This window comes from Delphinapterus leucas, chromosome 16, assembly GCF_059928025.1.
Source record: "Delphinapterus leucas isolate spDelLeu-1000000601 "Yukka" chromosome 16, BTC_Dleu_Yukka2, whole genome shotgun sequence".
NCBI lineage: Eukaryota > Metazoa > Chordata > Mammalia > Artiodactyla > Monodontidae > Delphinapterus > Delphinapterus leucas.
In genome coordinates this window covers 13197037-13212806 of record NC_143144.1, presented here as the reverse complement: position 1 = coordinate 13212806, position 15770 = coordinate 13197037, and positions in this window count along the sequence as shown.

Sequence of the window (15770 nt, the reverse complement as noted above, 5' to 3'; positions counted from 1 at the left end):
GAACCTGGGTGCAGCCAGGCCCCAGCTTTGAGGACACAGAGTTGGGTTCATACCTGGCTCTGCCTATTGGCAGTCTGTGGTTCTGGGCAAGGCAGTAAGGCTCTCAGGGCCTCCCCCTTCTCCACTCATGGAGGGACCCCCGTGGTCCCCACGTCCTGATGAACACATCCTTGTGTCATCTCTTACTTTTGAGTGTGGACAGGACTTAGTGTCTCATTCTATTCCATGGAAGGTGGCGAAGTGATACAAGGTCACTTCCAAGATTTGGTTGTCAACAGTCAGTGTCTAACCTCCCTCCTTCCCTGTCTCTCTCTCTGTTTCTCTCTTTCTCTGTCTCCCCTTCTGTCTCTCCCTCCTGCTCTTTGTCTGGTCCCTTGCTATCTGGAGAGGCCCACATGGCCCAGAACTGAGGAAAGCAACAGACAGAGGAGAACTCAGAACTTCAGTCCAAACTGCATCTTTATACTACTTCAGTGAGGTCAGATCCTGACTCAGTTTTGTTCACAGCCCCAAACCTCCTGGGAGACCCTGGCAGAAGCATCCAGCTGAGCCACGCTCGATTCCTGGTCCCAGAAACCTGCGATAATAAATGTTTGTTGCTCAAGCCAGCAGCATTGGGAAATGTTGTCCCATAGCAACAGATCACTAATTCAGTCATTACACAGCGGGCCACGCCCGCCCCATACTCTTATCCCCTACTCTCCGCCCACGCCCCCTTCCAGCCACACTGGCCTCCTTACTAAATTCATCTCTGGCCCAGATACATTCTGCTTCCGTGCCTCTACACAGCTGTGCATTCTTCTGTGCTGAGTATCTCCAGACCTGTGACTGGCTGGCTCCTTCTTGTCGTACTGCTAGAGATAGAAACGTCACTTTTGTCAAAGTATCTGGCACAGAACGCTCATATAACTATTTTTAATACATAACAAGCAAAGGAAGCAAGCAGAGGAGATTATCAAAGGGCATTAAACACTTCTCTAAATGCATTAAAGAATGTTTATATCATCCATTCCCTGGTATAACACTCTGGTCAAAGTAGCTTGTACATAGCAATCTTTTAAACATTTTCCTACATAGGTTTTTAAACAATTCTCTAAATGCATTACAGAATGTCTTTCAAATCCAATTCCTTAAACAACTCTCTTCTCTGTGTAGCAAGCAGGTTTCGCTGTTTTAACCATTATTCCATGTGTTTTTAAACATTTCCCTCAATGCGTTATAGAATGTCTATCATATGCATTGTCTGAAATAACACTCTTTTCAGTGAAGCTGATATGTAGCACTCTAATAACCATCTTTATTACATGTCTTTCTAAACACTGCTCTAAGTTCATTACAGAGTGGATATTACAACCATTCCCTTAAATAACACAGTTTTTTAATGTAGCAAATGGGTTGCACTCTTATAGCTATCATTATTCCATGTGTTTTAAAATATTTCTCAAAATGCATTATTACAAGGCTATCACATGCATTCCTTGAGATAACACTCCTCTCAAAGTAACATGCACATAGTACTATAACCACTTTTATTGTATTTGTTTCTAAAAACTTCTCTTAATGCATTAGAGAACAGCTATCACACCTGTTGCCTTAAATAACACTTTTGTCAGGTAGCTTGCATGCACACTCATATAACCATTATTATTACGTGTTTTAATTAATTTCTAAATGCATTGCGGAATTCTGTCACTTCCGTTTTTTAAAATTAGTTTTGGAGTATAGTTGATTTACAATATTGTGTTAGTTTCTGCTGTACAGCAAAATGAATCAGTTATATATCCACTCTTCTTTTTAAACAACTTTATTGGAGTATAATTGCTTTACAGTGTCATGTTAGTTTCTGCTGTATAACAGTGAATCAGCTATGTGTATACATATATCCCGATATCGCCCCCCTCTTGCGTCTCCCTCCCACCCTCCCTATCCCACCCCTCTAGGTGGTCACAAAGCACCGAGCTCATCTCCCTGTGCTATGCAGCTGCTTCCCACTAGCTATTTATTTTACATTTGGTAGTGTATATATGTCCATGCTACTCTCTCACTTCCTCCCAGCTTACGTTTCCCCCTCCCCGTGTCCTCAAGTCCATTCTCTACGTCTGTGTCTTTATTCCTGTCCTGCCCCTAGGTTCATCAGAACCATTTCTTTTTAGATGCCATATATACGTGTTAGCGTATGTTATTTGTTTTTCTGACTTACTTCAGTCTGTATGACAGACTCTAGGTCCATCTTCCTCATTACAAATAACTCAATTTCATTTCTTTATATGGCTGAGTAATATTCCATTGTATATATGGGCTACATCTTCTTTATCCAGTCATCTGTCGATGGACACTTAGGTTGCTTCCATGTCCTGGCGATTGTAAATAGTGTGGCAGTGAACATTGTGGTACATGACTCTTTTTGAATTATGGTTTCTTCAGGGTATATGCCCAGCAGTGGGATTGCTGGGTCATATGGTAGTTCTAGTTTTAGTTTTTTAAGGAACCTCCATACTGTTCTCCATAGTGGTTGTATCAATTTACATTCCCCCCAACAGTGCAAGAGGGTTCTCTTTTCTCCACACCCTCTCCAGCATTTATTGTTTGTAGATTTTTTGATGATGGTCATTCTGACCCGTGTGAGGTGATACCTTATTGTGGTTTTGATTTGCAGTTCTCTAATGATTAGTGATGTTGAGCATCCTTTTATGTGTTTGTTGGCAATCTGTATATCTTCTTTGGAGAAATGTCTATTTAGGTCTTCCACCCATTTTTGGATTGGGTTCTTTGTTTTATTGATATTGAGCTGCATGAGCTGCTTGTATGTTTTAGAGATTAATCCTTTGTCAGTTGCTTCATTTGCAAATATTTTCTCCCATTCTGAGGGTTGTCTTTTGGTCTTGTTTATGGTTTCCTTTGCTGTGCAAAAGCTTTTAAGTTTCATTAGGTCCCATTTGTTTGTTTTTATTTCCATTTCTCTAGGAGGTGGGTCTAAAAGGGTCTTGCTGTGATTTATGTCATATGTTTTCCTCTAAGAGTTTTATAGTATCTGGCCTTAATTTAGGTCTTTAATCCATTTTGAGTTTATTTTTGTGTATGGTATTAGGAAGTCTTCTAATTTCATTCTTTTACATGTAGCTGTCCAATTTTCCCAGCACCACTTATTGAAGAGGTGGTCTTTTCTCCATTGTACATTCTTGCCTCTTTTATCAAAGATAAGGTGGCAATATGTGTGTGGGTTTATCTCTGGGCTTTCTATCCTGTTCCATTGATCTATATTTCTGTTTTTGTGGCAGTACCGTACTGTCTTGATGACTGTAGCTTTGTAGTATAGTCTGAAGTCAGGGAGCCTGATTCTTCCAGCTCCATTTTTCTTTCTCAAGATTGCTTTGGCTATTTGGAGTCTTTTGTGTTTCCATACAAATTGTAAAAAATTTTGTTCTAGTTCTGTGAAAAATGCCATTGGTAGTTTGATAGGGATTGCACTGAATATGTAGATTGCTTTGGGTAGTATAGTCATTTTCACAGTGTTGATTCTTCCAATCCAAGAACATGGTATATCTCTCCATCTGTATCGTCTTTAATTTCTTTGATCAGTGTCTTATAGTTTTCTGAGTTCAGGTCATTTGTCTCCTTAGGTAGGTTTATTCCTAGGCATTTTATTCTTTTTGTTGCAGTGGTAAATGGGAGTGTTTCCTTAATTTCTCTTTCAGATTTTTCATTGTTAGTGTTTAGGAATGCAAGAGATTTCTGTGCATTAATATTGTATCCTGCTACTTTACAAATTTATTGATTAGCTCTAGTAGTTTTCTGATAGCATCTTTAGGATTCTCTGTGTATAGTATCATGTTATCTGCAAACAGTGAGACTTTTACTTCTTCTTTTCTGATTTGGATTCCTTTTCTTTCTTTTTATTCTCTGATCGCTGTGGCTAAAACTTCCAAAACTATGTTGAATAGTGGTGAGAGTGGGCAACCTTGTCTTGTTCCTGATCTTAGAGGAAATGGTTTCAGTTTTTCACCATTGAGAATGATGTTGGCTGTGGGTTTGTCATATATGCCCTTTATTATGTTGAGCTGGGCTCCCTCTATACCAACTTTCTGGGGAATTTTTATTGTAAATGGGTGTTGAATTTTGTTGAAAGCTTTTTCTGCATCTATTGAGAGTTTCATATGTTTTTTATCCTTCAATTTGTTAATATGGTGTTTCACATTGATTGATTTGAGTATATTGAAGAATCCTTGCATTCTTGGGATAAACCCTACTTGATCATGGTGTATGATCCTTTTAAAGTGCTGTTGGATTCTGTTTGCTAGTATTTTGTTGAGGATTTTTGCATCTACGTTCATCAGTGATATTGGCCTGTAGTTTTCTTTTTTTGTGACATCTTTGTCTCGTTTTGGTATCAGGGTGATGGTGGCCTCATAGAATGAGTTTGGGAGTGTTCCTCCCTCTGCTACATTTTGGAAGAGTTTGAGAAGGATAGGTGTTAGCTCTTCTGTAATTGTTTGATAGAATTCACCTGTGAAGCCATCTGGTCCTGGGCTTTTGTTTGTTGGAAGATTTTAAATCACAGTTTCAATTTCAGTGCCTGTGATTGGTGTGTTCATATTTTCTATTTCTTTCTGGTTCAGTCTTGGAAGGTTGTACTTTTCTAAGAATTTGTCCGTTTCTTCTAGGTCGTCCATTGTATTGACATACAGTTGCTTGTAGTAGTCTTTCATGATCCTTTGTATTTGTGCAGTGTCAGTTGTTACTTCTCCTTTTTCATTTCTAATTCTGTTGAATTGAGTCTTCTCCCTTTTTTTCTTGATGAGTCTGGCTAATGGTTTATTATTTTTTTTATCTTCTCAAAGAACCAGCTTTTAGTTTTATCCACTCTTTTTAAAATTCTTTTCCCATGTAGGTCATTAGAGAGTATTGAGATGACTTCCCTATGCTATACAGTAGGTCCTTATTAGTTATCTGTTTTACATATAGTAGTGTGTATATGTGGATCCCCATCTCCCAATTTATCCCTCCCCCAACCTTTCACCCCTGGTAACCATAAGTTTGTTTTCTACATCTGTGACTTTTATTTCTGTTTTATAAACAGGTTGATTTGTAATATTTTTTAGATTCCACATATAAGCAATATCATATGGTATTTGTTCTTCTCTGTCTGACTGACTTCACTTAGTATGACCGTCTCTAGGTCCTTCCGTGTTGCTGCAGATGAGGTTGTTTCATTCTTTTTTATGGCTGAGTAATATTCCATTGTGTATATATACCACATCTTCTTTATCCATTCCTCTGTCGATGGACATGTAGGTTGCTTCCATGTCCCAGCTATTGTAAGTAGTGTTGCAGTGGACATTGGGGTGCATGTACCTTTTCAAATTATGGATTTCTCTGGGTATATGCCGAGGAGTGGGATTGCAGGATCATATGGTAGTTCTAATTTTAGTTTTTTAAGGAAACTCAATACTGTTCTCCATAATGGTTGTACCAATTTACATTCCTACCAACAGTATACAGGTGTTCCCTTTTCTCCACACCCTCTCCAGAATTTACTATTTGTAGATTTTTTTGATGATGGCCATTCTTACTGATGTGAGGTGATACCTCACTGTGGTTTTGATTTGTATTTCTCTAATAATTAGTGATGTTGAGCATCTTTTCATGTGCTTTTTGGCCATCTGTATGTCCTCTTCTGAGAAATGTCTATTTAGATCTCCCACCCATTTTTTGATTGGGTAGTTTGTATTTTTGATATAGAGCTGCATGAGGTTTTCTTGTATTTTGGAGATTAATCCCTTGTTGGTTGCTTCATTTGCAAATATTTTCTCCCATTCTGAGGGTTGTCTTCGTTTTGTTTATGGTTTCCTTTGTTGTGCAAAAGTAAGTTTCATTAGGTCCCGTTTGTTTATTGTTGTTTTTATTTTCATTACTCTAGGAGGTGGATCAAAAAAGATCATGCTGCGATTTATGTAAGAGAATATTCTGCCGATGTTTTCTTCTAAGAGTTTTATTGTATCCAGCCTTACATTGAGGTCTTTAATCCCTTTTGAGTTTATTTTTGTGTATGGTGTTAGGGAGTGTTCTAATTTCATTCTTTTACATGTAGCTGTCCAGTTTTCCCAGCACCGTTTATTGAAGAGACTGTCTTTTCTCCATTGTATAGTTTTGCCTCCTTTGTTATAGATTAGGTGACCATAGGTGCTTGGGTTTATCTCTGCACTTTCTGTCCTGTTCCATTGATCTATATTTCTGTTTTTGGCCAGTACCATACTGTTTTGATTCCTGTGGCTTTGTAGTGTAGTCTGAAACCAGGGAGCCTGATTCCTCCAGCTCCGTTTTTCTTTCTCAAGATTGCTTTGGCCATTTGGGGTCTTCTGTGTTTCCATTCATATTGTAAAATTTTTTGCTCTAGTTCTGTGAAAAATGCCATTGCTAATTTGACAGGGATTGCACTGAATCTGTAGATTGCTTTGGGTAGTATAGTCATTTTCACGATATTGATTCTTCCAATCCAAGAACATGGTATCTCTCTCCATCTGTTTGTGTCATCTTTGATTTCTTTCATCAGTATCTTATAGTTTTCTAAGTTCAGGTCATTTGGCTCCTTAGGCAGCTTTATTCCTAGGTATTTTATTCTTTCTGATGTGATGGTACATGGAATTGTTTCCTTTATTTCTCTTTCTCATCTTTTGTTGTTAGCGTATAGAAATGAAACAGATTTCTGTGTGTTAATTTTGTATCCTGCACCTTTACCAAATTCGTTGAGGAGTGCTAGTAATTTTCTGGTGGCATGTTCAGGATTTTCTATGTATAGTATCATGTCATTTCCAAACAGTGACAGTTTTACTTCTTCTTTTCCAATTTGGATTCCTTTTATTTCTTTTTTTCTCTGATTGCCGTGGCTAGGACTTCCAAAAATATGTTGAATAATAGTGGTGAGAGTGGACACCCTTGTCTTGTTCCTGATTTTAGAGGAAATGGTTTCAGTTTTTCACCATTGAGAATGATGTTTGCTGTGCGTTTGTCGTAGATGGCCTTTATTATGTTGAGGTAGGTTCCCTTTATGTGCACTTTCTAAATGGGTGTGGAATTTTGTCAAAAGGTTTTTCTGCATCTATCGAGATGATCATATGGTTTTTATTCTTCAATCTGTTAGTGTGGTATATCACATTGATTGATTACTGTATACTGAAGAATCCTTGAATCCCTGAGATAAATCCCCCTTGATCATCGTGTATGATCCTTTTAATATGTTGTTGGAGTCACTTTGCTAGTATTTTGTTGAGTGTCTTTGTGTCAGTGTTCATCAGTGATATTGGCCTGTAATTTTCTTTTTTAGTGTGTGTGATATCTTTGTCTGGTTTTGGTATCAGGGTGATGGTGGCCTTGTAGAATAAGTTTGGGAGTTTTCCTTCCTTTCCAATTTTTTTGAAGAGTTTCAGAAGGATAGGTGTTAACTGTTCTCAGAATGTTTGACAGAATTTGTCCGTGAAGCCATCTGGTCCTCGACTTTTGTTTGCTGGAAGTTTTTAAATCACAGTTTCAATTTCAGTGCTTGTTATTGGTCTGTTCATATTTTCTCTTTCTTCCTGGTTCAGTCTTGGAAGGTTGTACCTTTCTATGAATTTGTCCATTTCTTCTAGGTTGTGCATTTTATTGGCATATAATTGCTTGTAGTGGTCTCTTATGATCCTTTATATTTCTGTGGTATCAGTTGTAACTTCTCCTTTTTCATTTCTAATTTTATTGATTTGAGTCCTCTCCCTTTTTTTCTTGATGAGTCTGGCTAAAGTTTTATCAATTTGAGATCTTTGCAATTGTTTTCTTTGTTTCTGTTTCATTTATTTCTGCTCTGATCTTTATTATTTCTTTCCTTCTACTAACTTTGGGTTTTGTTTGTTCTTCTTTTTCTAGTTCCTTTAGGTGTAATGTTAGATTGTTTATTTGAGATTTTTCTTGCTTCTTGAGGTAGGATTGTATGACTATAAACTTCCCTCTTAGAACTGCTTTTGCTGCATTCCATAGGTTTTGGATCATCGTGTTTTCATTGTCATTTGTCTCTAGGTATTTTTTGATTTCCTCTTTGATTTCTTCAGTGGTCCACTGGTTGTATTGTAACATTGTTTAGCCTCCATGTGTTTGTGTTTTGTACAGTTTTTCCCCTGTAATTGATTTCTAATCTCATAGTATTGTCAGAGAAGATGCTTGATATGATTTCAGTTTTCTTAAACCTACTGAGGTTTGATTTGTGACCCAAGATATGATCTATGCTGGAGAATGTTCCATGTGCATTTGAGAAGAAAGTGTATTTTTCTGCTTTCGGATGGAATGTCCTATAGATATCAATTAAGTCTGTCTGGTCTAATGTGTCATTTAAGGCTTGTGGTTCCTTACTAATTTTCTGTCTGGATGATCTGTCCATTGGTGTAAGTGGAGTGTTAAAGTCCCCCACTATTATTGTGTTACTGTCAATTTCCCCTTACATTCCTGTTAGCATTTGGCTTATATGTTGAGGTGCTCTATTTTGGGTGCGCATATATTTACAATTGTTATATCTTATTCTTGGATTGATCCCTTGATCCTTATGTAGTGTCCTTCCTTGTCTTTTGTAAGAGTCTTTATTGTAGTCTGTTTTGTCTGATATGAGTATTGCTACTCCAGCTTTCTTTTGATTTCCACTTGAATGGAATATCTTTTTCCATCCCTTCACTTTCACTGTGTATGTGTCCTTAGGTCTGAAGTGGGTCTCTTGTAGAGAACATATATATGGGTCTTATTTTTGTATCCATTCAGCCAGTCTGTGTCTTTTGTTTGGAGCATTTAATCAATCACATTTAAGGTAATTATCGATATGTATGTTCCTATTGCCATTTTCTGAATATTTTTGGATTTGTTTTTGTAGGTCTTTTTTCTTCCTTCCTCTTTTGTTCTCTTGTGGTTTGATAACCATCTTTGGTGTTGTGTTTGGGTTGCTTTTTCTTTTTTGTGTGTGTATTTATTGTAGTTTTGGGTTTGCTGTTCCTATGAGTTTTTGATATAGCAGTCTATACATGTACAAGGTTGTTTTAAGTTGTTGGTCTCTCTCCCACCTAGAGGAGTTCCTTTAGCATTGGTAGCAAAGCTGGTCTGTTGGTGATGAATTCTCTTAGCTTTTGCTTGTCTGTGAAGCTTTTGATTTCTCCATTGAATCTGAATGAGAGCCTTGCTGGGTAGAGTATTGTTGGTTGTAGGTTTTTCCCTTTCACCACTTTAAATATATCATGCCACTCCCTTCTGGCCTGCAGAGTTTCTGCTGAAAAATCAGGTGATAACCTTATGGGGATTCCCTTGTATGTTATTTGTTGCTTTTCCCTTGTTGCTTTTAGTAGTTTTTCTTTGTATTTAATTTTTGTTAGTTTGATTAATATGTAATATGCTCCTCATGGGTGGGGCTGTGTTCCTGTCTTGCTCATTGTTTGGCCTGAGGCATTCCTGCACTGGAGCTTGCAGGCTGTTATGTGGGATTGGGTCTTGGTGCCAAAATGTGGACCTCCTGCTGAGCTCATGCTGATTAATATTCCCTGGGGCCTCTGCTACCAGGGTGATTGCCCCCACAGTGATCTACAGCCCATACCCGCTTCCCCAGACCCCTCCAAGGGGTCCCCAGACTTCCTCCAAGGGGTCCCCAGACTTCCTCCAAGACCCCTAGGTAGGTCTAGCTCAGGTTCCTATGGAGGTACTGCTTCGTGCTGGGTCCCAGTGCACATGAGATCTTGTGTGTACCCTCCAAGAGCGGAGTCTATTTCTCCCCACACTGTGGGGTTCCTGCCCTCAAGCCCTGCTGGCCTTCAATTCTAAATGCTCTGGGGGTTCTTCCTCCCAATGCCAGACCCTCAGACTGTCTAGGAGGGTTATTTTTATGTGGGAACGTCCCTGTGTAGCCTGCGTTTTTTGTTTGTTGTTGTTACGAGGGTTGTTTTCAGTATGGGTGTCTGCCACGTCTTTTCCTCAGTGTATGCTGGCCATTATCCCCTTGATAGGAGGTTTGGCTGGTGTTGTGGTGACCAGATCCTGCACTGGGTATTGAGCGGGGCCTCCCCTTTGGTGTGTGGTTGTCACTGCCCTGTCAGGGGCAGAGTCTGCTCCCTAGTTGTTGTTGAAGAGGCCCCCAGATCTGTTTCTTAGCTGTGTTTCTGATCTGCGATGCAAGGTAGATGGGATTGGAGCACTCCCACTGGGAGAGAAGCCACTGAGTATTCCTCCTCTGGAGCTGTTCACCTGTGAGCGTGCTCTGTTGTGTCACCTTTCACCTGTTGTGCGGGCTCAGAAGTTACTCTGTTGTTGGCACTGCTCTCAGTCCCACCTTAACCATGAGTATGTTGGCAGTTGGCCCTGGTGTCTCTCAGGTGTTGTTTTCACCAGGCCACCAGCGTAGATCCACTGAAGTCAGGTCCCAGAATTGCAGTAATCGTGGATCTGGACCCATTGTGGGCGCTATGGGGACAGCCCATCCCCTGCATGTACTTGCCCACAAACCCCACAGCTGCTAAAGCTAGACTTGTCTCAGCTGTGGGAGCACTTGTCAACCATTCAGATGTTTTGCTGGTGCTGAGTTTACAATGCTGGTCATTGGGGGTGTGTGTGATTCCACGGTTTGTGCAGTTGTGAGGAGAGATTTCAGCTTCTTCCTTCGTTGCATGGCCCCTGGGACACAGCTGTGGTTTCAGCTCCACCTCTGCATGTGGGCCACCCACAGGTGTCTGCTCCTGAGGCTGCCCCGGAACACATGAGTCCACTCTGGTAGGGACGGGTCAGGCAGTGTATCCAGAGGCCTCGGGTACAAGAGAGCCGGCCCCAGCAGGGATGGTTGCGTTGCATGGAGAGTTGGCGGCAGCGTGCGTGAGAGAGCTGGCCTGGAGGGGTGGGACACGTGGGGGCGCGAGAGAGCCAGCCCTGGCGGGAGCCCTTCCTAGTACCTGGGGAGGCAGGTGTCAGCCGGTGGGGAGAGAGGCTGCAGTGGTGGCCACGCCATTTGTGCGTCTCTCAGCAACTGGTACCTTGCTCCTATGGTGGTCCAGGTTTCCTTCACGAGCATTCCAGGTTGCGGATTTCCTCACTCCCATGCCCTCAGGCTGTCGCCTTCTCACTGCCAACAGCAGTTCCCTCCCCGGGTCTGTTCTCCAAACCCCACATTCCAGCACCCAGTCCCCGTCCGCACTGGGGACACACTTTTCAGGCTGAGGCCCCCAGGGCTGTGGCTCGGTCCCTCTGTTCAGGTCTCACTCTGTCCTGCCTGCCACAGTCTGGTTGCTGCACTCGCCTCAGAGCCCCTGAAGGACCCCTTCTGTCCCAGCTGATCTCCTGTCAGTGAGGGGGCCTCCCCAGGTGCAGGAACCTCTCCTCTCCTTCAGCTCCCCCAAGGGGCGCAGGTCCCGTCCCGCGTCCTCTCCTCTTCCTTTTTTCCTTATTTTTTCTTTTGTCCTACCCGGTCATGTGGGGATCTTTCTTGCCCTTTTAGGTGTCTGACGTCCTCTGCTAGTGTTCAGCAGGCGCTCTGTGGGAACTGTTCCATGTGTTCCTGAGGCGTTTGTGGGGGGAGGAGCTCCACGTCCTCCTCCGCTGCCGCCATCTTGTCCCCCTTTCACATTCTTTTCTTCAATAACACTCTTCTATAGGTGTTGTAGAATACAGGTTCCACTTTTATAAACATATTCACTCCATGACACAGTGCTGTGTGTGAATTACAAGTTTAAGGTATACAGCGTAGTAACTTGCCTTACATATACTGAGAAATGATTCCCACAGTAAATTCAGTTAATATCCATTATCTCATGGATACAGAAAAAAGAAGAAACCTATTTTCCTTGTGATAAGGATTCTTAGGATCTGCTCTGAACAACTTTCAAATATACCATACAGCAGAGTTAATTATAGCCATTATGTTTTACATTATATACCCAGGACTTATTTATCTTGGAACTGAACGTTTATACATTTTGACCACTTTCATCCAACTGCCCATCCCCACCTACCACCTCTGGTAACCACAAATCTCAGCTCTTTTTCTATGAGTTTGGTTTTTCTGTTTGTTTGCTTGTTAGATTACACGTATAAGTGAGATCCTACAGTATTTGTCTGTCTCTGTCTGACTTATTGCACTTAGAATAAATCATCAGGGTCTTTCCATGTTGTCACAGATGGCAGGATTTCCTTCTTTTACGGCTGACTCTTTCACTGCATATAAATACAATCCTTTCCCTTCATCTATCAGTGGGTACTTTTTTTTTAACATTTTTATTGGAGTATAATTGCTCTATAATGGTGTGTTAGTTTCTGCTTTATAATAAAGTGAATCAGCTATACATATACATATATCCCCATATCTCCTCCCTCTTGCAGTGGACACTTTCATTGTTTCCATGTCTTAGTTAATGTAGATAATGCTGCTGGGAACATGGGGTTGCAGCTATGTCTTTGACATAGTGTTTTTGTTTCCTTCATATATATTCTCACTAGTGGAATTACCAAGTCAAATGGTAGTTCTAATTTTTTGAGGGAACTCCACACTGTCTTCCATAGTGGCTGTTCCAAGTTACAGTCCCACCAACAGTGCACAATATAGTTCCCTTTTCTCCATATCCTTGCCAGCATTCATCTCTTGATAGGTATTCTAACAGGTGTGAAAGAATTTCAATCTAAAGTGGAACCAGGGACTTCCCTCGTGGTGCAGTTGTTGAGAATCCATCTGCCAGTGCAGGGGACATGGGTTCGTGCCCTGGTCTGGGAAGATCCCACATGCCACGGAGCAACTAAGCCCGTGCACCACAGCTCCTGGGCCCGCGTGCCACAACTACTGAAGCCCACGTTCCTAGAGCCCATGCTCTGCAACAAGAGAAGGCACCACAATGAAGAGTAGCTCCTCTCGCTGCAACAAAAGAAAGCCCAGGCGCAGCAACAAAAGACCCAATGCAGCCAAAAATAAATAAATTTATTAAAAGAAATAAAGTGGAACCAAAGGATATAAAATGGAAAATCTTATACATGTGCCCTCAGAAAAACAAAAGTTATGGACTGATTTCCTGTGTGTGCCTGATTTACAGAAAACTGTTAATATTTGAATTTTCTTAAATAATAGGGAGTTGGTCAGGGGAAATCAACCTTGGGAAGTTTTGCTTATGGTTTCCAGAGTCATGAACAAGAAATGACCCAGGTCGGATTGGTCCCAAAAAAATAAGCTGAATTGAGCTTTGTTTGTATGACTAGACTGGTTTTGTCTGTACAGGAAATTTTCAAAGCTGACCTCTGGGGTATATGTGTGTGTGTGTGTGTTGTTTTTTAACAGACTCTAGATGAACTCTCTTTACATTCCCTGCCCATAAATACAGCCTACCCCAGACCCTCAGTGGACTCACTTGTAACTTGCTTCAATTTGCATGTCCTGATTTGTATTTCTCTGCTATTCCTGAATAAAGTCATTTTTTTGACAATTTGAGCTTGTCTCATTTTCCTTTTTTATTTAGGTCGATACAGGCTAGAGATATTATGGTTTTGATTTGCATTTCTCTAATTATTGAGAACCTTTTTGTGTACCTGTCGTCCATTTGAATGTCATCTTTGGAAAAACATCTGTTCAGATTTGACATTGAGTTACATGAGTTCTTTTTATCTTTCGTATGTTAACCCTTTTCAGATATATGGGTTACAAAAATTTTTTTTCCATTCAATAGGTTGCCATTTCATTTTTTTGTTTCATTTTGTTTGCAGAGCTTTTTACTTTGATGTAATCATGTTTATTTTGTTGCTTGTGCTTTAGGTGTTAACATGCAAAAAAATAATTGCCAAGCCCCATGTCAAGGAGTTATTTTCCTATGTTTTCCAAGTCTTATATTTAGTCTTTAATCAATTTTGAGTTGTTTTGTGAGTTGTGTAAGATAGGGATCTATTATAATTCTTTTACCTTTGAATATCCAATTTTCCTAGCACTGTTTATTGAAGAAATTGTCTTTTCTTCATTGAGTATTCTTGGCTCCCTTATCAAATATTAGTTGACCATATATGCATGGGTTTGTTTCTGGGCTCTCAATTCTTTTCCATTGGTTTATGTGTCTGTTTTATGCCAGTACCATACTGTTTTGAACACCTTAGCTTTATAATTAGCTTGAAATCAGAAAGAATGAACCTTTGCTTTGTTCTTTCTCAGGGTGCTTTGGCTATTCAGGGTCTTTGGCTGTTTCACATAAATTTTAGGTTTTTTTTTTTCTTCTATAAAAGAAAATACCATTGGAATCTTGACAGGGATTGCACTAAATCTGTAGATGACTTTGGTTGGTATGGACATTTTAATATTACTAATTCTCCCAACCCATGAGCATGGGATACCTTTCCATTTATTTGTGTTTATCTTCAGGTTCTTACATCTGTGTCTTGTAGTTTTCAGTGTAGAGATCTTTAACCACCTTGGTTAATTTTATTCCTGGGTATTTTACTGTTTTTGATGCTATTGTGAATGGAAGAGTTTTCTTTTTCAAAAATTCATTGTTAGTGTATAGCAATGCTGATATTTTAATGTTATTTTTGTATCCTGTAATTTTCCTGAATTTGTTGCTTAGAAAGAACAGGGTGGGGTTTTTTTTGTGTGTGTGTGTGGAGTCTTTAGGATTTTCTCTATAAAATCAATGCCATCTGCAAATAGAGACAATTTTACTTACTCTTTTCCAATTCTGATGCCTATTTTTCTTGCATGAATGCTCTGGCTGGGACTTCCACTGTTGTGTTGAATAGGAGTGATAAGGGTGGGCATCCTTGTCCAGATCTTAGTGGGAAAAGCTTTCAGCCTTTCACCACTGAGTATGATGATGTGGGCTTGTCATACATAGCCTTTATTATGTTAAGGTATATTCTTTCTAGATCTAATTTGTTATGAGTTATTATCCTGAACAGATGTTGAATTTTGTCAAATGCTTTTTCTATATCTATCAAATGATCATATGATTTTTTTTCTTTCATTCTATTAGAATGATGTATCACGTTTATTGATTTGTGTATGTTGAAGCAATCTTGCATCCCAGGGATAAATCCCTCTTGAATCATGGTGAACGATCCTTTTAATGTGCTGCTGAATTTGATTAGCTAATATTTTACTGAGAATTTTTCCATCTATATTCTCAGGGATATTACCTATTTTAATTTTTATTTTATATTGGAGTATAGTTGATTAACAATGTGTTAGTTTCAGGTGTACAGCAAAGTGATTCACTTATACATATATCTATTCTTTTTCAAATTCTTTTCCCATTCAGGTTATTACAGAATACTGAGCAGAGTTCCCTGTGCTATACAGTAGGTCCTTGTTGGTTATCTGTTTTAAATACAGCAGTGTGTACATGTCAATCCCAAACTCCCTGTCTGTCCTTCCCCACACCGCCATCCTTCCACCCTGGTAAGCATGAGTTAATTCTGAGTCTGTGAGTCTGTTTCTGTTTTGTAAGTAAGTTCACTAGTATAATTTGTTTTTTAGATTCCGCATATAAGCACTATCATGATATTTGTCTTTCTCTGTGTGACTGACTTCACTTAGTATGATAATCTCCAGGTCCATGCATGTTGCTACAAATGACTATACTACCCAAGGCAATCATTAAGGATATTGACCCATAGTTTTCTTTTCCTCTGGTGTCCTTTCCTGGATTTGGTATTAGAGTAATGCTGGCCTCATAAAATGAGTTTCAGAATTTCACACCTCTTTGATTTTCTTTTTAAGAATTTGAGGATTGATTAATTCTTCTTTAAATGTTTGGTGAAATTCACCT